Here is a 24968-nt window from a genome sequence, read left to right on the forward strand (position 1 = left end):
AACAAACTGCATATTATGTTGAAAATGATCAATTTGATCCATTATACTTTAGCGGTGAGGCCTGCACAAGAACAACGCCATCTCAACTCTTGTTCAAAAAGCTTGTAACAATCTATTAGCTGGCATTGTCACAACACCAAAAGGTAATGCTGCTTGAAAGTATAGTGGAATAACTTTACATAGCGTATTCATATTACCAGTAGAGCATACTACAAAATTCAAAATTATATGCTGAAGCAGCATATGAAATTGCCAAAATCTTTAAAAAAAAACATGTACATCCTCATCATTGATGACACAATTATGGCTTCAGATGTAACATTTCCATTCATTTTTTAAAGATTTTAAGAAATTTGAAAAACAAACAATGTTGACATTTTTGGAGCAAGCATTTCATTTTATTTTATTTTGAGATCTATTACCATTGACTGCTGCAAATGGGCAACCAATTGTGAATGCCACAATAACTCAAAGCAATGGTTTAAATCATGGGCAGTGAAAGGAGTTAACATTAGTTAGAAAAATGTGAAAAAGACAAATAAATGACACTGCAAGTTAGAGACTCATCCCAAATGTAAATATCTAAATATTTGCTAAACATATTTATATAGTAAATGCATTGAGGGGGTTAAACAACCTCCATGTCTAACGTCCACATTAGCAGGCTGTGAAGAATTTCAACAATGTAAAGCTAACTGGAGAAAAGCATCTGTTCACACTAATTCAAGCGGTAGACAAAATCCAATCACGCAATCTAATTAAATTGAATGAACAACCAAAAATAAATTAAAACATTTAGAAAAGACTGTGCCAAGAACAGCAGAAGTTGACAGCATACTTCATTTTTCCATAAAGACACAAGTCATGTTGCACAGAAATGTACATGTGGTACAATGCTTACCATGGGTTATCATGTGAGCAACCTGTTTATCGAATCTATCTAAAATAAATAGTTTAACAACATTGAAGAGCTACATGAAATTAAATTAAAGGATAGTTCCGGGACTTTTTTTTTATTGTCCCTACGGTTCGGCCATGTGTTTTTAAGCATAACTCGGTAGATCGTAGAAAACTTTCCTATGGACCTTACCTGACTTTTCGTCCATTAACGCACTCGAAATCAGCCGCCATTTTCTGATAATCCTATCATTTCCCCCCATCGCCCTGGCTCACCTGCTTTTGCGGCACTAAATCAAATCCCCCGCCCCTGAGCCTGACATCAGCAGACGCGTACCGCCCATTTCCCAACGCCAAAGCACGTTTCGTGTCAACAATCGCTGCGCCTCAGCTAATGAAGTGTCGCCATGGAAATGGCAGGACGCCTCTTTCCTCTATAAGTACCGTATAAGTACACACCGTTTCACAACACACAGCAGCAGATTTTCGATTCCATTACTCTCTCTGTGTTACTTTGAGTATTCTGTGACTCGTTTCTGTGCTCTGGTCAGCTACCTTCGCCGCTTCTAGGCCTTGTGAACACCTGTACCATCTCTGTAAATTATTTTACTTTCTTTACCACACAATGGCTACAATAATGCCGTATATGTACGAGCCCGAGTACACCGAGGAAGAACTACTGGAAAGGCAAGCACGCGAAAACGATGGGGATTCGGACGGCAGTTGGGAGGACCAGTCAACGGATGAAGAGCCTGGACCATGTCGCATGGACGGCGTCTCCACCTGGTGCACGTGCAATCGGTGCGAGCTAATGCCAACTGAGGAGGAGAACTGCTGCTGCCGTGTAAATTCCGGGTGCTTGGCCTACATTTCGGAAGGCGAGCCAAGTCCGCAATGCATCACCGAGCTGCCAGAGTTCAGGGAAGCCTGCCTCTCACGGACCGTTTTGAGGATGATGATGGTGCTTATGCACGAACTTCGCGGCACTGTTCGTCCGCGTAATCCGAGTAACGAGTAAGTATACTCTGGTTTTGATGTCAGTGATGCCACTACTATGTCATGGTCGTCTCCCACATATAAAATTACATCTACATATCATTCGAATGCATGTAAATTGGTTCCATATTGTGCATTTTCTAGATAGAATTTTTTTCAAAGCAGAATGACATTTTTTACCTGAATCGACAGTGATAAGAAAGTTTTGTCATTTTAATACAGTTTGCATCTTTCATTTTCACAGGTGGTACAGGCTGGTGGCCTATCGTTGCTTCACTTGGTGGCTTCACGGGAGGCTCGGACACCGCGTTCGGAGAGTAATACCTGCCTGTGCGGTACTTGCCATTAGACAACATTTCCCCAGCGACAGTGGACAATACCGCGGATTTTCCCTGGATGTGCTGCAACCGGAACTTTACAATGTGTAATGTTTATTATTTATGTTCAATTGAAGTTAAGATCTAAAATAAAACCCAACATATATTTTAACAATGGTTGTTTTCATTTTTTAAATGAATCTAGTGTGTCTCCATTGAATAGTCTTCCTGTGCTTTGTCTTGTCACACCACATGTCTCCGGCCAGCATCCTCCCTCACGCTGGCCGCCCACCTTCAATCCACATAACCGTTGAACCCATATGCAGCAGACATACATATGTTATTTTGCGGGTTGGCATCAAGCCTCCTGGCCTTGCCTCCTCCCCCAAAAATACTTACCACACCACTTTGTTCAAGTGTTGGCAATAAAAGGAAGGCCGTTGGATTTTATTGATACAAAACATGGTTATAGGTAAATAATCCATATGGTTGATCATAATAAATCATCCTTTTGGGCACCGGGTACAGAGATGACCCCCTCTGGCCCGTGCCGCCTTGCCACCACAGGCCAGCCTGCTGCTGACTAACTGCCTAGGCATCCAGGGTCTCCAGGGTGAACTGCACCCATATATTCTCCTGGGAGGGTGAGGTATTTATAAACTCACACCCCTGCCTTCCATGTACTAGATCCTGCAGCCTGCCTCTTGCATGCAGTTAGATGGCCTCTCCTTGGTGAGGCCCTGCGGCAAACGAGTCTTGTCTGCACGACCACCGCCCCAATCCACCCCCCGCCCTATCAAATGCAGTTCGCACCGGGGTACTTGTGCTGGCAAGTGGAGCTGTCAGGGAGCGATAAAGGCCAAGAGGTGCCAAAGACCATGTACACTTTAAAGTGGTCTATAGAGCATGGGTTGTTGTTCCCATGTCTACCTCCAGACCCCGTGTCTCCTGCCAAGCAGCCCCCCTCACGCTGGACGGCCCCCTGCAATCCACATAAGTGTGTCTCCATTCACGAGTCTTCCTGTGTCTTGTCTGCACGACCACCGCCCCAATCCACCCCCCGCCCTATCAAAGGCAGTTCGCACCGGGGTACTTGGGCTGGCAAGTGGATTTTTGCAATTGCTGAAAGATATTCATGTTACTTGAAAACAATTCTCAGTGAAAAAGTCATTTGCGATAATTATATAGATATCTCAAGGTCTAAATTTAATCACAGAAAGTGTTCACTGATGGAAAGAGCCAATTTGACCTTTCAAGAGAACACACATTACATGGATTGCAGGTGCAGAATGTTGACGCAAATACAATCATCACAAATATCATGCATTAAAGAATATGATAGATTACAGTATTCATCAGCGGGTCATATTCCTCAAATTAAAATGGCCAAAAAAGTAGCAAGAGGTCGCATAGACAAAACATGTCCCAAAAATAGGCATATAACTAATACCATAAGTACTAAATAATATTGACACTAAAATGTAATCCACCATTAAATGTACCAACAAATACAACTGCCTTAGGAAATAGTCCATCAATTTTCTCAGATGATCTTGGAGTAAACTTGTATGCTAATGTTACATTACATTTACTTCACCTTCCATTCAAAAAATTCAAATTCCTTCAATAAATCACATAAGGTAAATGTAGCAGTAAATATACTTTTAAACAAAATTAATACAAACGCATCTAAAGCTCATTCTTCTACTCCTAATCTCTGTGCCATTCATAATGAATTAAAGCAACACGTATCTACAAACCCGCGAACCGTAAACTCCTTGTGAAATGTTACTGGTAATTCTCAAAAAAGAATATACCCTCTTAATCGTAGTGCTTAAAACATGCATTCATCAATGTAAGTTAATAATGAAAACACTGTATCAATACATATGCCTAAAGTCGAGAAATTCCCTTTTAAACAACTACTTGTAAAAGATGCATATGATATTGTTTTCCCAATGCACAATTACAATGAAAGAACCCACAAGCATAAAACATCATTCGGATTAGTTCATTTGATTTTTATTGCATATTATTTATTTTATTTTATTGGGCATTTGTGAGGTGCTTATATATCATGAAATTGTGTTTCAAAGCGCCCAAAGTGCAAAGGGCAGGGAACAAGGAAAACAGAAGACAATGAAATATACAAAATACAAAAAACAGCAGTCCTACTAGGCCTTGTGAACATTTGGATCGTGCAAGTGCAGAGAGAAGAAGGGACACGGGAAGGGGATAAGTGGTAGAGGGTCCCCAGAGGAGTGAAGTGCCAAGAAGACAGTTGAAAGGCTACAGGAAAGTGCAAGAGCCGGTTGCTAAGGCAGCAGCTAAGGGCCAGGCAGTGACCACTGGATGGCAAAAGGGGTCACCAGCCCATAAGATAAGTGCAGGCCAGTGAGGCAGCACAGGCCACAAAGTGCCCGAAAGCAAGTGCATGGGGCAGGAGGATGCTGCGAGCGATCGGACAGAAGACCATGACCCAGGAGGACACATAAGGACCCAGGCCACCAATCACAGCTACTGGGGGGATTAGCACGGGAGGGGAAGAGGGAAGGAGGAGGAATGTCTCGAGGTGCTTGTGGAATTTGAGGAGATCCTTCTCAAGATTAAGAGAAAGGGGGAGGCTGTTCCAAAGGAAGGAGGCAGCCAAGGAGAGGGAGCGACAGCCCACTCTCTGCTTAGAGAAGTGATTGACAAGCAGAGAGGAGGGATCTGGAAGGAGAGTATTTGGTGAGAGCAAGTTGCAGATGGCCTGGCCCCAGACAGCCTTATAGATGATGCAGAGGGATTTAAATTTGATCCTTGCAGCACCCGGGAGCCAGTGGAGAGATTTTAGGGCTGGAGAATTACAATCCCTGTCCTTAAGGCCAAGGATAAATCTCGGAGCCCTTTTTTGGATTAGCTGGAGGGGGCGGATAGAGGAAGGTAGATTAAGGAAGAGGCTGTTACAGTAGTCCAGCCTGGAAAGTACCAGAGCTCTGGAGACACTGAGCTTCTGGGGAAAGGTGAGGAAAGGGAGGAGGCCCCAGAGGAGGCAGAAGAGTTGGATATGGGCCGTGTATCTGTTGTTATTTAATGGGAATTAAGTGAACACGTAGACGTTGGGCATATGATGTGGAGTGTGCAGTGAACAAAATGGCGCCTCTTTGACTGAGCGGAATGCCGCTGAGAGATCTAACGTGATCTTGGATAACTTATCAGAAGTAAGTAGCAACAGAAGTGCATTGACATTTACAAATATGAGCGTTTACATGGAAGTGCTAATAGGCATATTTGGGATTTTGTGGAATACGTTGAGTAATGGAGGTCATCTATTTTCAGATACATATATTTAAGAAACCTTACAGAAGACTACTAAAGGACTATACATTCATAACTTAAGTAACAGTAAGCAAGAACAGTATTAGAACATAAGGTACAGAGTGTGGACACCAGCATGGGTGCAAATTTGGTGATGGGTTAAGTAAGTTAAGGAAATCAAGCTCATTACATTATTGATAATAGGCTAGTTTTTGGCTTGTTGTAGGATTGGTATTATTGTGTGGAGTGAGATTGGAAAACCAAGGCAGGCTTTCGGCAAGAGCTGTGCATTGATGATTGAGGGGGCACTAATGTTGCCTTATGCCTTAAGGTACAGTACAGAAGGAAAAAGGAATTGGCATGTACTGTGTATAGAAGGGGGCTTGCAATATGGTTTTGGTTATGAACAGGGAATTGTATTTATATATGTGCAGGGTGATAACAGTAGGTTGAATTTACCTACCAGTAAGGTGGGCAGTGAAGACTCACCACTTGGAGCAAGTGATGACTTGATTCCAAATATGCATTAAAGAAAACAGTTATTATGTGATCTCATGTCAAAGTGTGATTCTACTTTTTTGCACTTTGGGTATGAACGATTATAGGTAAATGAGTTGAATACTTGCCAACTTGGTTATAACTTAAGGGTTTTAGATAGTCTCAAGGTGGTTTGTGCTTGGTTATGGTAACAAGTACACTAAACTGGTGAAGGGGTGTGATAACCCACAGGTTAGAAATGGTGGTCACGCTATTTCTAAGATCAGAATATATCGAACTCTGCAAAGAGGTTGATCAGCAACCAATTGCATTTTGCATTTTTTCCTTGTTTGGGTCTGAAACATCAACACCATGTATGGACTGGCATTTGGTTGTATTATGCCTATTTTTTTATTTTTTTTATTTTATGTAGTTTATTACAAACCTTTAAAATATATTTACATCTGCAGTTTGATCAGCATAAAATTAAATTTCCATTCAGAAATTTGTCAAATTTCTACTCATTAGTTTCAGGCCCCTTTGCCTTAACAAGTTCATTTTCACAGTTATTTAGTCCCACATTCACAATGTCTATAAAAAAATTGAGGGCAAAGGTTAATTTTCTTTCTGTCTCATCAAACAATATTTGCCACCAGTCATCAGTGTTTAAAAAGGGTGTTTTCGTAATCAAATCTCCTAGACAGATAGTTCTTTCCTTTCTAAGGGCCTGGCATAACAAGGTAAGGTGTTTTAAAGTCTCCTCATGCAGTCCACAAAATCTACAAATCTTTGTCAAGATTTTATTTTTCTGCCATAAACTTTTTCGTTCTTGTGTCTTGAGTAGATTTAGTTTAAATTTAAAATACAAATCTCACCGACGTGAGTCTGGGAATAGTTTTAAATAATTTGGAATTTCGTTAAATGCTCGTTTTTCATTAGGTACATTTTTCATCAATTTAAGAGTTCTTCTTTTATCTTCTGTTGCGATCCAGTCAAATCTCCATAATCGTTTTTTACCAGATTTGGGTTAGTATGCAGGGTTTCAATGTCGGTATCCAGATCCTTCAAGATCATCTTGCAGCACTCTACCCAAGATGTCAACACATTTTGTTCATTGGCAGTTTCCATGTTTCGTAAGATCTCAAATTGTATAGGGGTATTTATGCTAGTCGTTTTGGAATAAAGATTTAACGTGTTCCAACAGATTCTGGCTTGAATTGATATTAGGCCAAGTTCATATCTGATGCACGCCGTCCGAGTCCCTTGTGGTAGGTGTAAGACTTTAGTCCAAAAGGTGTTTTCAAGAGTATTCCACAGTTGATAGGAAACACCTAGAGCGCATTCTGCTCCATATATGAGTGCTGGCACTGCTTTTTGTTTATAAAACGCCATGGCCGGAAGAAGTGAATATTGCCCATACTTTTTGTGGATGATACACGCTTGGTTTGCCAATTGTTGACATTTAGATTTTACACTGGCATCCCAGGGTGCATTATTAACACTTGAATGAATGATCATTCCTAGGTATCTTGTAGATGGTGTAATTCGAAGAAAAGTCTTCTCTAGCGACCAATGAAATTTGCTCAATCGACCTTTCTTTTTCCCTCTAAGGTTTTCCAACACTAGGATTTCAGTTTTAGTCGTATTGATAGTAAGGCCGTTGGTTTGAACATATAGTTCTAGAGCATTTCGTTTTCTTTGAAGGCCTACAGGAGTGAGATTGAATAAAATTAGATCGTCTGCATAGAGAAGACGGCTTACTTGGTGACCATTTATTTTTGGTGGAAATTACTGAACCTGATCGAGAGTGACATCTATATCAGAGAGAAATAGATGAAAAATTGTGGATGGCAGAGGGCATCCCTGCTTCACTCCACAATGGGTAAATATGGCATCAGATAGTTTACCAGCTCTACCAAGTCTGATCTGTATATTAGTTTCAGTATGCAGCTCTCTTATTGCTAATAAGAGGCTTATGGGACAGGAGTATAACTTGGTCCATACTATTTCGCAGGCAATGCTATCAAAAGCATGTGCGAAGTCAATGAACGCAAGATATATTTTTCTGCCAGATCATATAGTTTCGATTTTTAGAATATTTACGATCAGAAAGTTCAAGGCACATCCAACTCCTTTCATAAATCCAGTCTGTCTTGGATCTGTTAGATTTGCTGTATGGATCCATTCATTTAATTTGGCTGATAGCATTGTTGTATGAACCTTTCCCAATACGTCTAAAAGTGCAATTGGACGGTAGTCCTTCGGATTGGTTCTATCTCCCTTTTTGACTACAATAGCACTTTTCCAAGACTTCGGGGTGGAGCATGATGTCGCAATTTTAGTAAAAAGTATATGACAGAAACTAGCCCATTCATCTGGATTCTGTTTTAAGGTGTAATTACTCAACCCGTCGGGTCCCGGTTCTCTTGAAACATTTAGGTTTTTAATGATTCTTAAGATCTCACCTTGGCGAATTTAAGATCCCACGATGTCAAAACTGGAAATTCTGGCTCTTTTACATTTTCCTTTTGACTAAATACGCTATCCAGTCTTTTTCTTTCACTGCGTTTGTCAGAATGGCTTGTTGTGAAGTTCCATGTTGGTTAATGACGCTCCAAAATTCTCGAGTATTTGTTTTGGCGAACTTTGATAACATCATTTCGGCATCACATTGTTTAACAATTTACTTGTGAGACTTTAACCAATTTTTATATGTTTGTATAATGTGTTTTTTTATTTTGTGTTTCAGAGGTATTTGATTTCTGAATAGTACGTATTTCGGTTCTCATTTTGCATTTTTGTCTCAAAATTCCCAGGTCAAATGTATGTTTTGTTAAAAAGCCTATTCTTTTAAGGCCATGATTTTTTTCTTTAAATTGAGTGGGAATATGATCATATTCAAGCACGTCCTTTTTGTGCTTATAGGTCAATGTGATGGATTTAACTTTGTTATCTTCAAGTTTCAGTCTTATTCTTGTGGAATCTGTAATGGCAGCATGTTTCCAGTAAGATTGTGGTTCTGCATTTAAATTAGTCAGACACATTTCCAACAAGTTGTGATCACTTTCTTTTTTTTCATGGACTTGCATTGTCTATTTTACTTTTCGAATATGTATTGCAGTCCTGAGGAAGAACTCTTTGATAAGGTTGAAACGCATGTTGGCAGCGAAACCAGTAAACGATATATGCCATACCTGAATGTTGTCAGACTTTGTTTAAATTGGTGTAAATCACAAGTAATGTTATTAGGCTACGGCACAATCGGGTCTAGTGTTTAGCTTCATATTGTACATGGTTGGTAATCTATGGGTTGTCATTATTTTATAAATGTATACTTCAGGCTCTGTGGATTTCAAGGTCTCAACCTCTGGTACCTGGAAAGATTATTGATGGCCACCAGTGCATATTGGCCTGTGAGTAGGGATCCAAAATCAGCGCTTTGGCATTACCAGGGTCTTCTACCATGATCCAAGGATCTAGTGGGGGCTGGGTTGATCACTGTCCCAGAAGATTAGCTTAAGATGCAATGTTTTAGTTGTTTCTCCACTTCTTGCTCAAGTCAAGGAAAAATCAGGCCCTAGTACTGTTTAAACCTGTTTTTAGAGCATATAACATATCCAAGTTAGAAACAGTGTTGATGAAAGATTGGTGCATGATTATGAGAGATTCCCGCAGGAACAGGTCCTCTGAGGTAATTGACACTTTTGAGTGAACCATGAAGATGCTCCTGAGAATATTACACATCTCCTTTGTGTGGTGATGATGAGATTCTAGAAAAGTCTCCCATCACCCACTAACCACTAACAAGGTCCTCTCTTATGCCCCTGAAGTTTTTGCAGTGCCATTCACTGAAAATGTTCAAGCGTGAACATGTACTCTTGAAATTGAAGCATCCAATCCTCAATCTAAAGAGGGTTAGTAGCAGCTTTGGTGCAATACTGCAGTGAATAGGTGCCCATGCATGTACGCATGTCAGTGCCAGCAACCCCAGACCACCACAATGAACTCCTTCTCAATTTTTACCTCATTTCTGGAGGTGTTTGTGCATGGCTGGGGTAGAAGATGGGCACTTTTTCATCATGAAAGTTCTTCTGATCCGGGACAGCTCCTATGCCATGATGCTGGTGTCTACATATAAAGTAAGCCCATGTTGTATGGGTAGCCAGTGCATCCTAAGTTGCTTGGAATGCTTCTTCTTGGCGAGGGCCCCACCAGCATGCATAAGAGGTTTGTGGTAATGTTCACAGTGGTTCAGTGTGGGTGGCATGATCTTGTATAAACGTATTGCAATCGCTTACCATATCAAGGAAACTGCTCATCCGAGACAGATTTTGAGGGATGGAAACAGATCTGATGTCTTCCACTTTGCAAGGGACAGCTGAGATGCCTTAATGGTTAAACAATTAACTAAAGAACTCTACGTGTTTCTTGTCAAATCTCCACTTTTTCCAGTTCAGAGCAAGTTCCTGCTCCTGTAGGGGCTCATCCGTTTCATGAAGGGTATCCTGGGACTGAGTGTTAAAAGATAAGGACGGCATTGCTGACATTGATGACCCCTGGACTACTCATTGTAACGTGATCTGAAAGACCTCTGCCAAGGAGGAGACTTCAAAGCTGGATCGTTTGTATTAGTGTAGGCCAATGTGTGACAAAAAAGCTGTTATATGATAAGAGTATTACTGCAAAGTAATCTTTTGATAACAATGGTTAAGATTCAATTTGGAGAAATGTTTGACATTTTTGATGACTGCGATGAGGTCATTGATGGTTGGGATGGCACGTCATTCCCGGCTAACTGCCTTATTGGGCAGGTGCACGTCCACTGGGCTGCCTAGGCTATCATGCCACTCACGGACCTGGACCCTGGACCCAATGAATAATTTCGTGCTCCTCAACCTTTCGTTGTTTGGCTTCCACTTTGCGGGTGAAACCGTAGTCACCTGTGTTTGAGGTCTATATGCAGACTAATATTTCTTCCTTTTAGGCATCCAGTGCAATTAATCAGTTCTTTGTGGTCTTGAAAAATGTCCAGAAATTCTTCTTCATACGTGCCACATGCAAAATGTTGTGAGAAAGAGCTTACATGGAGTACGCATGTTGTTGTGGCAGAGATTTGTGCAGGGCATTCTGCTAGAGAAGATGGGTTCATCTTCTCTGCATGTACTCAATTTCAAGTTTGTGTTGTGCAGGGCAGGGCATGGCGAGAGTTACCCAAAATGAGAACAGCCGATAACCTTCACTGAGCCTCTGGTGTCAATAGCTGCCTGGATTGAAATGCCCCACACTCACATTCATGAACAAACTAATCCATGCAAACTCTCATACATCCCTACTACTATATGTCCCCCCACTCTTCCCAGCCCAGGCACACGTGTGTGTACGTGTTTGTGTGTACTGACATAGAAAAGCTGTCTACCGCCTTTTTCCAAGCCGGCATGGAAAGAGAAAAGGGACTCTTCCTGTCAGTGATGCACCTTACCTCGTATTGCGTTGGCCTCTTAGAAGTGGTGATAGATGGTGTATACGTTCCAGGCACCGCCCTGCTGAGAGCTGAAGGAACAGCTACTGAAGAGGTGGCCTAGGGAGAGAAAAACCTGCGTAGGTAAAAATCATCTTATCAAACAATCAATCAAACAATCAATAAGGATTATTTTAACATTATGTCAGAAAAACATCGATTTAATTATAAATATCCATGAACAGATGGAGGTACCATTGATTAAAAATATAAAAATATGTATAAGACTTTAAGAGTTCTTGAACATATTACATATGAAAGTCATGCAATTGAGGGATTTTATTTTAAGGAATAAAACATTTGTGCACCAATTTTAAAGTGTTTATTTATCTCCGAATAAGTACTGTTTGCAACCCTGGTTTTGTAACAATATTTACTGTGGTGATGCGGTTAAATCCAGCTAGTGGGACAAGCCAGTTGGCTTTTTAATTGCTACCATAATAATGATTTTGTACATATTGGTACCATTATGGAGGGCTTTAAGTGGGCGGGAGCTAGCCGGGGCCAAGCCCCAACAGTCTTTGAAATAGCTGCCGAGGCCGTTTAGCTGAGCACTGCACTGTTATACTGCTGCCTGCAGGTGTGAGCATTTCAGATTAGAAAAAACAAGAGGCATTGCCTTTTCTTTTTTCTTATGCAAAATCCTGACACCTGAAGTCAGCCTTGTAACGAGTGGTGCTTCGGCTAAGCTTGCTGTGTGATTTCTCTTTTATCAGAAACAGAAGGATGGCTGGCTTTTGTTTCTGTGTAAATTGCTAACTTTCAGCAAGAAACACTTTAACCATGATTGGTTAAATGGCTTCCACTTCGTGTTAGCTCTTTACTCAGAAACAAAAGGAGAGGCTGTCCAACCCAGCCCTCCTTCGGTTTCGGAATAAGGAGACATCACGCAGCAGGCAGTCCATTGAATTCAAGGCGCTGTGGGGCTGGCTAATGAGTGGCGAAAGGACTACCTGGACAATTGCCACAGCACAGACGCTGAAACAAATCTTGGCCCTCTAATTAATGTGACGCAAAACTGGATTTTCTGTCTGCATTTACGTCTTCTCTTTCTGCATTTACGTTTTCTTATTCCTTTTGTAAATATCATTAATTTGATTAAGTCAAGTAAATAAATAAATAAAAAATAAAGTGTTACCTGGGAGTGTCAGCAACCCTGGCAGGCGTTTCTTTAACCAATTCACCTTGAATGCAAGGGCCGGAGTGTGGGCTCTTGTTGGGGGGCATGGCTGAAGCACTCATACTTAGGCCACACCCCTAACGAGAGTCCACCCTCAATTCAAACTTAAAGCACTGTCCTTAGGACTTGCAAGAATATATTTCAAGCAGAGTGGAGTACACACATCTGGCTGCTTTTCACATTGTTTTGTGAGATCATGACTCGTTCTGCTTTGATGTGTGTTCCCCTCCGCCCTTCCCTTCAAACATTCCCTTAAATTGGTCACAGGCTACGGTTTTCTGTTAGTCACACCCCGGAGGCCCCCCCATCAATCGCGGAAAATGTGAATAACTGCTCCAGTGCAATTAAAAGTGCGCATCTTTTGAGAACCTACACTCTAGATGCTGCTCACCTTGTTGCTCTTTCATCAATTCAGATCCCTTTCTGTGTCGCTTGCTTTGATCGTTTCTATCACCGGAAGGCTAGTAAAATATGCTTACTAATTACACAGACTGCACTGTTTTAATTCAGTAATGGACTCCCAGTATTTGCATAGAAGCTTGATAAGACTTCGAGGCTGGCATTTCATTCCCACCAGAACGACCTATAACCGGTAAATGTCAGCGTCATAAATCATAGCAAGAAAGAGGGAACAGGGGGCCTGAACATGTGAAATTGCTACATTAAAGCAACAAAAGATTACATTATCACTTTTAAGCCGTTCTCACTAATGAGCGAACACGAAAACTCCCACAGGGAGTAAGGTTAAAATAGCTATAAATGTCCCTTCTCCTCTTACACCTGGCGTGCTCGCTCGCTCCTTTGCTGGAAAGTTCAGCCGCATGCAGTGACAGGAGATCTTTTTTCGCCTAATTTCTTTCATGTTCCTTTGCCCAAGAAAATGTCCCTTTTTCTCTGGGGGTTTGTGAAACAAGCGGCTGCTGTTCATTTCTTAAGTTGTAAGAGCACTGCAGGCTGCTCTCTCTCTCTCTCTGCCAGCCCGAGACAATGCTCAATAACTGGCAGGACATAAATACATACAATTGTCCATGGGCAGCCGCCATCAGTAATGGGGGTGTTATCCACCAATGGGTTCTGAGCTGATGTGTGGGGTGGGGGCGTCTGAGAGGATGACATACAAAGATGTTCTGTGGGTTCACCCAAATGCCCCATGGGAGTGTCTACAAACATCAGTCAAACATTTTCATTAATAACTGCTGAACCCATATGCATGCATTGGTATTGGCCGAACCCCAAACCCTCTCCCTTAATTATAGGCTCACAACATGTGTCAAGTGTTGGCAATAAAAGGCCGTAGGATTTTATTGTACAGATATGAGTTATGGCAAATACACAATATCACATATCATGATGGTATCATATTTTTGGGCACCGGGTCCTGAGGTTACCCCCTCTGACCCGTGCCGCCTTCTTGTGTCCCACGACTTGTTGTGGGCACTGTACAGTGCCTTGTACTTCTTTTTGTTCTTCTCCCCTTTTGTAGGGTGGGCGGGTTCTGTGGTAAAGAAGCAAGAAGATTTGGAAGACACTGAGTAAACAGTGAACCTCCTGTTTGCTTGGGTCCCCGTTCAGAGTCCACAAACAGATTGTGTTTACTCTGAGTATGCTGCTCATCTTTAAAGAAATATAATTGCTAAATATATTGTGAAATGTTGCATACAAATGCAACATTTCACAATAGTGGATAGTAATCGCAATACGCTGCTGCCACCTTTCTCACCTAGCATCACTAGGGAGCGGGGTCGGACTGGGTCAAGAAATGGGCCAAGACACCTCAAAAAAAGTGTCACTCACCAAAAAAAGTGGCCTTCAAATCCTCATCCGTAAATCATTTCAATTTACAACTTTACAGAAAATGCTACTTATGGAGGGTTAATGGTGTTTGTTGCATGTAATGTTTTGTGTAAACACTTGAGCAAATGAGTGATGACATTCCTTTTCGATTGCCCCATCATTTGATAGTGATTTGTTACTTAAATAGTGCATTTGCCAAAGCACTGTACACATCACATATTTACATACAGTCATTACCTACCGAAGTAGTTGGTACTCATTTATCAACCTCTGATTAACGAAAGACTGAGTTGGCCTTGCTAGGATTTGAACCTGCTACCTGGAGATCATGCATAGATTGCTGCAGCTCCAGGGAACGCTCATACTGGAGTAAGCTATGAGTAGCAAGCAATTCCTTCCTTCTTCCCTCCCATCTTCCATCAGTCCCTTATCCCTCACTCCCTTCCTTCCTCTTATTTTCTTCTTTCTTTTTTCTTTTGTTCCTTCCCTTTTTCTTGCTTCCCCTTCCTCTCATGGGCAGCTTTCCTCTACTCCTTTCCTTCCTCTCTTCCTGTCTCCCTACCATCTTTCCTCTTAACTTTCCTCCCCATCCTTCCATCCTCTTTGTTTTTGTCTTGTACGTTATTGTGCATGGGTCAACAGGCTAGGGTGCACTCAAGTCGAGTGCAATGATGGGCTCTGTAGCATTCTTGAATCACAGCTGATACCAAGGGGCAGCTGCATCAACAAGCACGTAGTCGAGACAGCATGAGAGTGTGACAAATCAATGTTCAGACAGAAGCATTTAATCTAAGCATGCATGAACCCCACTTCTGGGTCTGTCTAGTTATAGCTATCTCACGGTATTAGGGGCCAGGATTTACAATGCTTGTATGTGTTGTCTAGTCCTGCGGGTAAGGTGCCAGGAAAGGGTGATGTCTGCAAGCATCCAGTTTCATATACAACTTAACAATGTCACAATTCACCATAAGCATGGTGTCACCACACACATCATGCCACTCAGACAATCCCCAATCTAAAGCAATGCCAAACGACAGTTACCACCTCCCCAATTCTACCCAATTGTACAGTGTGAGAACCATCCCTCGTTAAATCAGGGTAATGCACCTAAACTAATGAGGTGTGATTGCCGGCTGTAAAAATAGGAAAACCTGTCCTCAGCACACAATGTGATGCTCATACCAGTATGACACAGCGTGCTGCAGAACTGGCAAACATGCCCTACACCAGAAAACACATAATAAACCTTATGTCCCTCGGGCACCCTCCCAGGCACACAAATGGCCCAAGAAAACAGGCCTTGATGCAACTTCAGAAAGGGTCCTCAATGCAGCCACTGAATCTGAACCATTCACAGCCTCTGGGAGGTCCCTTACTGAGGGGCCTGTAACAAAACTCCCAATGCACAGGAAAGCACAGAGAAAACATTGTTTCATATCATTTTGTGTATTGGGTTTCAGCTGTGCAAGTGCACAGGCACAATAAAAGGTAGGATCTGTACATTCAACCATACACCCAATATATATTAAAGCAGGCTGTTTGGAATAAGGCGGGTTCCGATGGTTTGTCGATATGAATGCATCAAATTTTTTCCCCATTTTAGTCTTCTTGACTTTGGGATGGTCGATGCATTGGATGAACACCGTAATTAAGCATTTTTTGGGCGCCAACTATGAGAGCACAACCGGTTCGAGCCCTTGGTTGAGATTGCTGCATGTGGACTTGAACTACCGCAACCACTAGCGTTGCAGTATACACCCGCAATACATTAGACCGCCCCTTACACCGGCATGCGGTTCTAGGCACAGCTGCAACGCATCAGACCGCCCCCCCCCACACTGGCAGGCAGTTCCTGACACAGCTGCAATGCAGAGTTTTTAAAACTTACGTAAGCATGCCGACAGCAAGAGAAATCTAGGTCTCCTTGCTTGATTCCGGGATTTCCTCTGAGGTGCTGCCTGAGCGCCACCCATACAGAGGGGGGGACTCTGAGCCTCTGACTGAGAATCTATTGGCTGTATATTAGGTGAGTGCTATCCCTCCTTTGACAAACGGCATCTGATCGATCTCGGGTTTTGACCTCTTTATAGCCTGAATCTCAATGCGTTGTTCCCCCTGCATAATTGGGCATAGTGTATGCCAGTGATAATGGTTCATGATTACTATACCAACAATCAGTGAACATGTTGGCCGGTTTTAAGCAATAATTAGTGTCCCTCTGGGATACTGAGCCGTGGCTGACATTTAATTTATATCTTAATGTCGCCTTAGTTTAAACAGGCTCCTTGACCTAATGAGGTTTTGATCAGTCGCCTGATATGTTCGCCATTTCATGACGACGCGCTGCTGCACGGCTGCTTCTTGAAGTTGTGGCTTGACTCTTTGAAGGCTGGATTGGTTTAACTCCACAGGTACCGTATTTTGGCTACACTTTACATTTTCAACACTATACGGCCACAAGAGTTACCGGCACGTTGCTGAACCACATCTGTTTCCATTTTTTATGAACACAGGAAACATGCTTCAGTGCCTCATAGTTGCTGTTTAATAAACTGGCAATTGTTGAGGTTTTCTAGTGCGTAATCTTCATCACAGTTTTTTGTGATGGAGGGAGTGCTGTGGTAATACGAGCCTTGCTATAGGTGTGACATTCGGATGGTGGTCGCTAGATGAGAGTCTCATTAGTTGTACTACTTAGTCTATCTTTGGCTTCTTTTTTGTTCTTTTTTATAATTCAACATGTGTCGAGCACTAGATTTCCAATGTGTGATGGGGCTTTGGAGATACCCTATAAATTCAAATGTGTACTCCTCAGAATTGTAATTTAACATTCTGCTGATAGAGAGGTACTATTGATTAGCCTTCTTACCCACACCCCATACTTTCATTGTTCACAGGTGTACAGCATCTACTTCCGGCAGAATCAGAGATCAAGTTGATAGTGAAGGCAGCAACCCGGCTGCAGTTACACCTTTACCTACTGTCTAACCACGACATCACATTGACAGTGTGTATTATTGGTTAGCCCTGGTAGTGACCTGGAAAATCTGAATTTATTAAGACGGCTTTTCTGCCTGTTTTTTTTAGCCTTCAAAGTTGCACAAACAATTGTTTTTGTGAATTGTGGTTGTTTTCTGAATACATGCCCCTGATGAATTTCCCTTTACTGTTTGTGATGTGCTTGTATGAGGAATGAAACATGTTGGGTTGATTGGATATGATGCAGTGTGAGTCTTTATGTACAGTTGAGTTTCATGTTTAATGTGGGTGAATTAATTTTAGCCTTTTGTGTGTTTTTTTGAATACTGATTGTTCCTCTATTCCTAATGTGGAACCTGACTTAAGGTGGTTGCCTTCATTGTCACTGTTCCCGTGTATTATTTTCTTGAGTTTTTCCTTGTGCACTCTTCACATTTCTATTGTATTGTGTTGTTAAATATAAATTGCCTTTTTGAAAGAGTTTTTTTTAACTATTGTTAATCAATTTAATACAATATATATTACAATATATATATTTTGGTAAATCCTTTGCTCTGAATGTATATTGTGCAGTGCTAAAATGGTTGGTTGTTTCCTTACACCAAGGTGGTGATACAAATTTTATCCCCCTCCGATTGTGGAAGTTTGATCCAGCGAGCGGTAGATGCTTCACCTTTGCCATTTCACTGTCCACCAAACATTTTGTATGATATGTGAAGGTTTTCCTTAGTTTTGGGGCTAGTTTGGTGGAGCAGTATAAACACTTCGTCCCCCCACCTCTCCTTGTGTCCATTTGTTTGGAATAGGGGCCATCATTTAGATGTCAGAGAATGTGACTAAAGTTGGAATAAACAAAACTGAGCTTTTAAGAGAGAATAATGATTGTACGCCTCAAGTATTAGCAAATGCAACCATCTGCCAGCACAAATGTTTTTATTTCACACACCCTTGACCTACAAAGGTAAGGAGGAAACAGTGTACAATGTATTCTGGGAAATGTTTTTTTTAAAATTAGTTTTGCTGATTGCCTTAATCCCCATATTCTGGATATATAGTACATTCTGAAATACAATCCTAGGGCTTGCAGAACGCGACAGCCGTATGCTGCAAAGTTTGGAAGCAAGGTCAAACATTAGGCTCCAAAGCCAACAGTTTAGACTGAGAGCAAAAGGACCACATTATGCCAAATGATAGTGCACACTTGTGCTTCCCATACATTATACCTAATGCAGAAGCACTATTGGCAGTCTGTGTCCTATAATTGTACACTGGATTTTAGGAAATCAGCTCTTACAAGAAGCACAGTGTATTGGACACTCCTACACAAGGGCATGCGCAAAATACACATACATGCAGCAATATTTACTACAGTTTAAGGGAAATTTCCATTTCTGTAAACTAAAATAATGAAGCTTTGTCCTGGCCGGTAGTTTGTCCATGTCGAATTTTAGAACTTTTTAGAAGATAAGAGCTTTTGCTCATGGGCTAAAAAGAGACACGTGGCGTGTAAGTAGTTTGTTTTCAGTCTTAGAGAGCTTTCAGAGAGGCTCGATCATGACCTGATAAATGTGACATACATACATACAATCTCACTGCATGAAGGAGCCAGCAGGCATGATAACATAGACCCATGCAGCCCAGGTCGAAACATAGAGCTTCCTGCACATATTTAAAGTGACACTGGAGACACCTAAATACTGTACCATCACCACTCCCTCCCAGGCCCACCCAATTTAAACCTTTACAATTAACTGCCTTCACCGTGCTTTTTTAACACTGACACACTTAGTAGCATCAAATGCCTTTACCACTGAGCAGCACTGAGTTTTTTCACCAGAGAACACCATCACATTCACATGCCTTTAACACAACGCAGCACTGACAGGAGCGTAGCACCTTTGACAGCAGCGTAAACATCTCTTTTGCTGAGTAGCATCACAGAGCAGCATTAATGTACATTAGGCTGCACATTTGGTAACCCTGTCCTGACTTTGCGGCAGCAGATAACCACTTCACAACCAGTACCGCCTGATTTGCCTAAACTGCAGTCGTACCTCCTCCATTTGTGGAGCCCTCCCACCCAGTAGCACCCCAAAGAAGTGAGGGTCCGTGCCCAGCCTAGGCTATCTTAAAATGCATAGACAAGTGCAGACTGTCTCGAACTTGCGACCAGAAACCCAGTGCCGACTATCGAGCATCAGTGGGGCTGCCTCCAACAAACCAACTGAGCTGCAACATTAACACCTTATGCACAGGCGAGCAACATGGACAGCCAGGTCCCTAAAACCCGCTGTGCTCACATTATGAGAAATTGGATTCAATTGAATGCTTGGGGCGAGGCTTGATAGAATATGGAAGGTGGAGACTGGAAGATAAAGGCAAAAGGGGAATGGGAATTTGGAGCAGGTTAATGCTTCAATTAGTAGAATGAAAGACTGCACAATGATACTCTTTCCGAAAACTGCACATCAACCAGGATGCCTAGGCCATGCAGGTGCCACAGGACAGAACCTTTCACCTTTCCCTGCACCCGGTCTGTCCAGGGAAGCACTTCCATGTGGGCCCAGTCCACACTACTTTAAGTGTATTGTTCTGGCATTCATTCAAATTGGCAATCCTGCACGTGCACATTTATGTACACACAAATGGGTTGTTTTAGGATTCAGTGATCCCCTCTCCCATGGTGCATTTTTGTAGGGATAAGGACTACTACAAAGGCTGGCCCTCCACCGCTGTCTAGCCCACACGGAGCCAGGTTTTGCAAGCAGTGTCAAATGCAGACCACGACACGGATCCCTTACGCACTAGCTCTGGATACAGCGCCAGGAACAGCATCGAGTTTAAGTCATCTCATGCTCCCACCACCATATGCCATACCATGGATGGGAGGGATGCTGCTGCCTGCAACGGGTGTTTGAGAAAACCTGATCTTCATTCAAAAGACACTCATTTAGTCTGAATGGAAATGTGATTTTCTTTTTTATTTGTTTTGGTTTGTACAGAAACATCCACTTCTGGTTTGAGTTGCATGTGTTGTTAGTCATGCTGACATGTCGATTGCACAGCCGTGACACACACTGTTTGAGTGTCAGTGCTCTGGCCCTTTCTCGACTAACAGAGATAGTAACAATTAATTACAAACACTTCACTTGACTGTTCTCATTCAGAGTGACTGCCTCTTCTCCGACTCACGACCCCCACTGGCCCATTCAATTTTATGTTTTTATTACTTACTGTGTGTAACCCACATGCACAAATTCTGTCTCCAGAGACTCTCCATTGCATTTCACTGCTGGCCAGGCAGCTCGAATAGGCCCCTCATCATTGTCGGGTGTGCTTTTCTTGAGGCCTGCTCCCTCCTCTGTCATCAACACTTCCTTTCGAATATCTGCGTATTGTTCTGGGTGTGGCACCCAGCAACACACCAACACAACACACCACAACACAACACACCATTGCTCCCACGTGTCTTGAGCATGATTGGCTTCCACTGCCAGCCTGCTACATATCAAGAGGACCCCTGACCCTGCCCTGAGAGGGCGAGGCTCAAGAGTCATCCCCTGGTCAGCCCCACCCTGTCCCTCACCCAAGGCAGGCAAAAGCAAACTCGATGTAGGGCCCACCCCCCACAACAGGAATTGTTGGTGTTTTCTCGAAGAGAACATGAAGATGCCTTCCTGGCACCAGGCAAGTGGATGGCTGGGGCACGGGCAGCCTCACGACTCAAGCTATTGGTTCATTATCAAAACAAAGTTGCCACTTACTAAGTGTTAACTTTTTTTTGATGATGTTCTCCGACTGACACTGTGTGCATTCTTATAATAAATACATCCTGCTGCTGTGCGGCGAGCTGACGGCAGGCTTTGTGAGGCAACGTAACAAGTACAACTTCAGTTACAAAACTCTAGCCCAGTTCCATGGATTTTAATGTGGCTCATAAAACCGGCCCCAGAGTGGCTTATAAAATCGGCCGAAGGGCCATCCAAAGTCAATTTTTATTCTGCCGGTGGCAGAATGGCAGATAGGCCAGTCCGCCCCTGCTAGCGAGAAGCAGTGGCCATGAAACAACATGCAGAAAAGCTTGCACATAGTCTGTAGATCTTATATTTTGCACGGGCCGTTTTGAATTCTTGCACAGTACAGAAATTCTTGTATTATCATATTATAGTAACGGAACAACAAGTACCAACATGCAATATGGACTACGCCTAGAAGCCAGGACTGGCTAATTCACATTTTCTTTCTTGTGTTAATGGAATTACTCTTTGTTATTATATATATATATATATATATATATATATATATATATATATATATATATATATATATATATATATATATATATATATTGTACAATGCACCTTTCATTCATGTATTTATCCAGAGAACGTATGGTCTGGGTCAAATGAGCTGATTTGTTTATAAAATGCTCTTCTAACCTCCATTTCCTTCTTTTATTGTTTTGATACCAGATGTTGAAAAAATCCAGGATAGTAGTTGTGTTATATTTCAACAACATACACATATAACATCAATCAGAGCACATTATTGCAGTTGCTTCTAACCTTCTTTCATGTATATATATCCATCTAACATACTAACACTTGGTCCCTTTATAATCCACACCCTTCCAGCCACACCCTTGCACTGCACCTTACAACAAAGACACAAATCGTATGTATCTCTCTGTGTGTCCACCAGACCAAAAGGCAAATCATCAAGAAAAGTCCCTCTTCTCATATGTTGCCAGCTCACCCCGCTTGTCGGGCCATACATTCTTACTACAGCTTCTTAAGAAGTGACACATTCTTTTGCATTCCTCTAGCTTGGTGGCTCTTCCTTTCACTCACTATTTGAACCTGATCATTCATTGATGACAGGATATGCTCTGAAGACTCCTCAATATTTACTTGGCCTTGGATAAGTACTTGTCAGACTTCTATGGCATGCCCCTCAGTCATTATATGAATGAATCCTTAACCCGGCATGCGTACCTGGGTGCTTCTTTGCACATTCATGTTGGGGATAGTCTCCTTTTTGAGCCATACTGGAGCCGAGCTGTAGGATTTAGTCTGCACGTGTGATAATCCAACTTCACCACCAAGTAGGGATATACAGGTCCCCAGCTCTAAGAGCAATCAATATACATTACAATGTCATCAATATCCGTAGCCCAAAATAGGGTTACCACTCTGCAATCCTACAATAGGTTGAAACATGTTGCCCACCTTGAGCTGCAATTGTATTGCTCAGGATAATACCTGGTGTTATGTATGAGCTCATCAATACCCTGTAATGGATAAATCAATATCTGGTAGTCACATTGTGCGCATGGGTTTCCATGTTGATTCTCATGACCAACTGGTTATCTTAAATCCATCATCACAGGACCACCGGACCCTTTCTCATGTGACAATTTAACATTACTCTGCGCTGTACTGATTAGACCATGAATGTTAGTGTCCAGTATCCTGCAAACTCAGCCGCCTCCCTCAGAAATCCCTCCTAGCACAGCCTCAACACCTTTGGTATCTGTGCATATTGTAATACCTGGGTAATATTTCTGTTTTGTTCCAATCACATGGAGCCTTTCACTACAGATACTTAAAAACTATCTTCACATAATCCTACATTTATTTTTATGCGTCCCAAATTGGTAGGTGTTTGCTATACAGCATTTTCTCTTTGAACACCCTCTCATCTTTCTCCTAGACTCTAGCTGTTACCATCATTGAGCAGCAGCTCACGCTCTTCAGCCTTCTCCAATGAGCAATGCTTTCTAGCATGTCCATTAGCACGTAAATCTAATTCCCTTCCCTATTCACACTAGTTTATCAATCGCTGCCTCCACTCTCCGCCCTTTACAACTAATCCAGAACAGGACTGCGAGACTTGTCCTTGGCCTCAAGCCCTGAGATCGTATCTCTCCAGCTCTGAAATCCCTTCATTGGCTCCCAGTGGATGCAAGGATTAAATTTAAAACCCTTTGCATTGTCCACAAGGCTTTCTGGGGCCTGGGTCCAAAATACCTCCAACTATCCCTCCGTAAATACCTCACCTCTCGGGCCCTTCACTCCTCTACCTCTGACTCCCTCAGTGTCCATCGCTTTTCAAAGAAACGAGCTTGGGTAGATCTCTGTCTTTGGCTGGGGCCTCCCTTTGGAACTGCCTCCCTGCCACCTTGAAACTTGAGGAGAACCATCTACGGTTCCTGGAGCTTCTCAAGACTTTCCTCTTCGCCTCTGCCTTTGCCCCTTTTCTCCCCTACTGATCTGCTTTCTCTCTCGGCACTGTTGCAGCTTGCCACCCTCTGTCCTTCGTGTCCAGGTACCTGCTCACCCTGCCAACCTCATGCACTGCCTCCTGGCCACCCCTTGCACTGGGGCCTGTATCTGTATCCATACAGTCCCCCTCCAACTCTTCTTCTGCACTTATCAGATACACCCTATCCAACTAACCTTGTTATTTGCCTTCACAGGTTGCACTACCTCTGATTTTCTATCACTGTATTTATTTATTTACCTATTATTTATCTTGTTCTCTCCTATGCTTTGCACTTTCCAATTCGCCCCCCCTTCCATGCACTTTCCCCCTTTTCGCTTCCCCATGCACTTGTGCGTTCTCAATGTCACTGGGCCTAGTGAGATGGTTGTTTTTGTTTTCTCCCCTGTTTCCCCTCCCTTTGACTGGTCGCACTCTGAAACACCTGTGTATGAGCGTGATATAAATAAAATAAAAACATAAAAAAATATCATATCATATCATAATATTTCTGTTGTGTTCCAATCACATTTAGCCTTTCACTACAGATACCTAAAAACTATCTTTACATGATCCTACATTTATTTTTATGATTCCCAAATTTGTAGGTGTTTGCTATACAACATTTTCTCTTTGAACACCCTTTCATCTTTCTCCTAGACTCTAGCTGTTACCATCATTGAGCAGCAGCTCACGCTCTTCAGTCTTCAAATGAGCAACGCTTTCTAGCATGTCCATTAGCATGTAATCTAATTCCCTTCCCTTTACTATTCACACTAGTTTATTAATCACTGTGTTACACTTTGTGATGGAACTGCTTTGGAAGACATATGTTATACGCACAAACAAGTGTAATAACTTGCGAACAGTCATCATCCTGGACAGCGCAATTCTTCCTGCTATTTCATGAGGTAATATCACCCATCAGGCCACTCTCTCATCAGTGTTCCAATGGCTTTCTTGTGTTCTGGTGAAAAGGCATTTAAGGATTGAGATGTACACCCTAAACATCCTATATGCAGTTCGCATGTGTTGCAACACTGTTTTCGGCAGCTGTATTTCGATTTGTATTAATGTTTTCAGACTCCAGCCTTGTGTTTTGGGGCAATATAGAAAAGAAGAGGTCTTTTCTTGGACGTTGGTTGAGAGGGGACTTGGTGTTGTGGATCCATAAAAGGGACTGGGGGCCTGAGCAGCGTTTTTTGGTGCCGCTCAGACGAAGGATTGTGTGTTATAAAGTACTTGGTCT

The sequence above is a fragment of the Ambystoma mexicanum genome, chromosome 6p (assembly GCF_040938575.1).
Source record: "Ambystoma mexicanum isolate Mex_15411 chromosome 6p, UKY_AmexF1_1, whole genome shotgun sequence".
NCBI lineage: Eukaryota > Metazoa > Chordata > Amphibia > Caudata > Ambystomatidae > Ambystoma > Ambystoma mexicanum.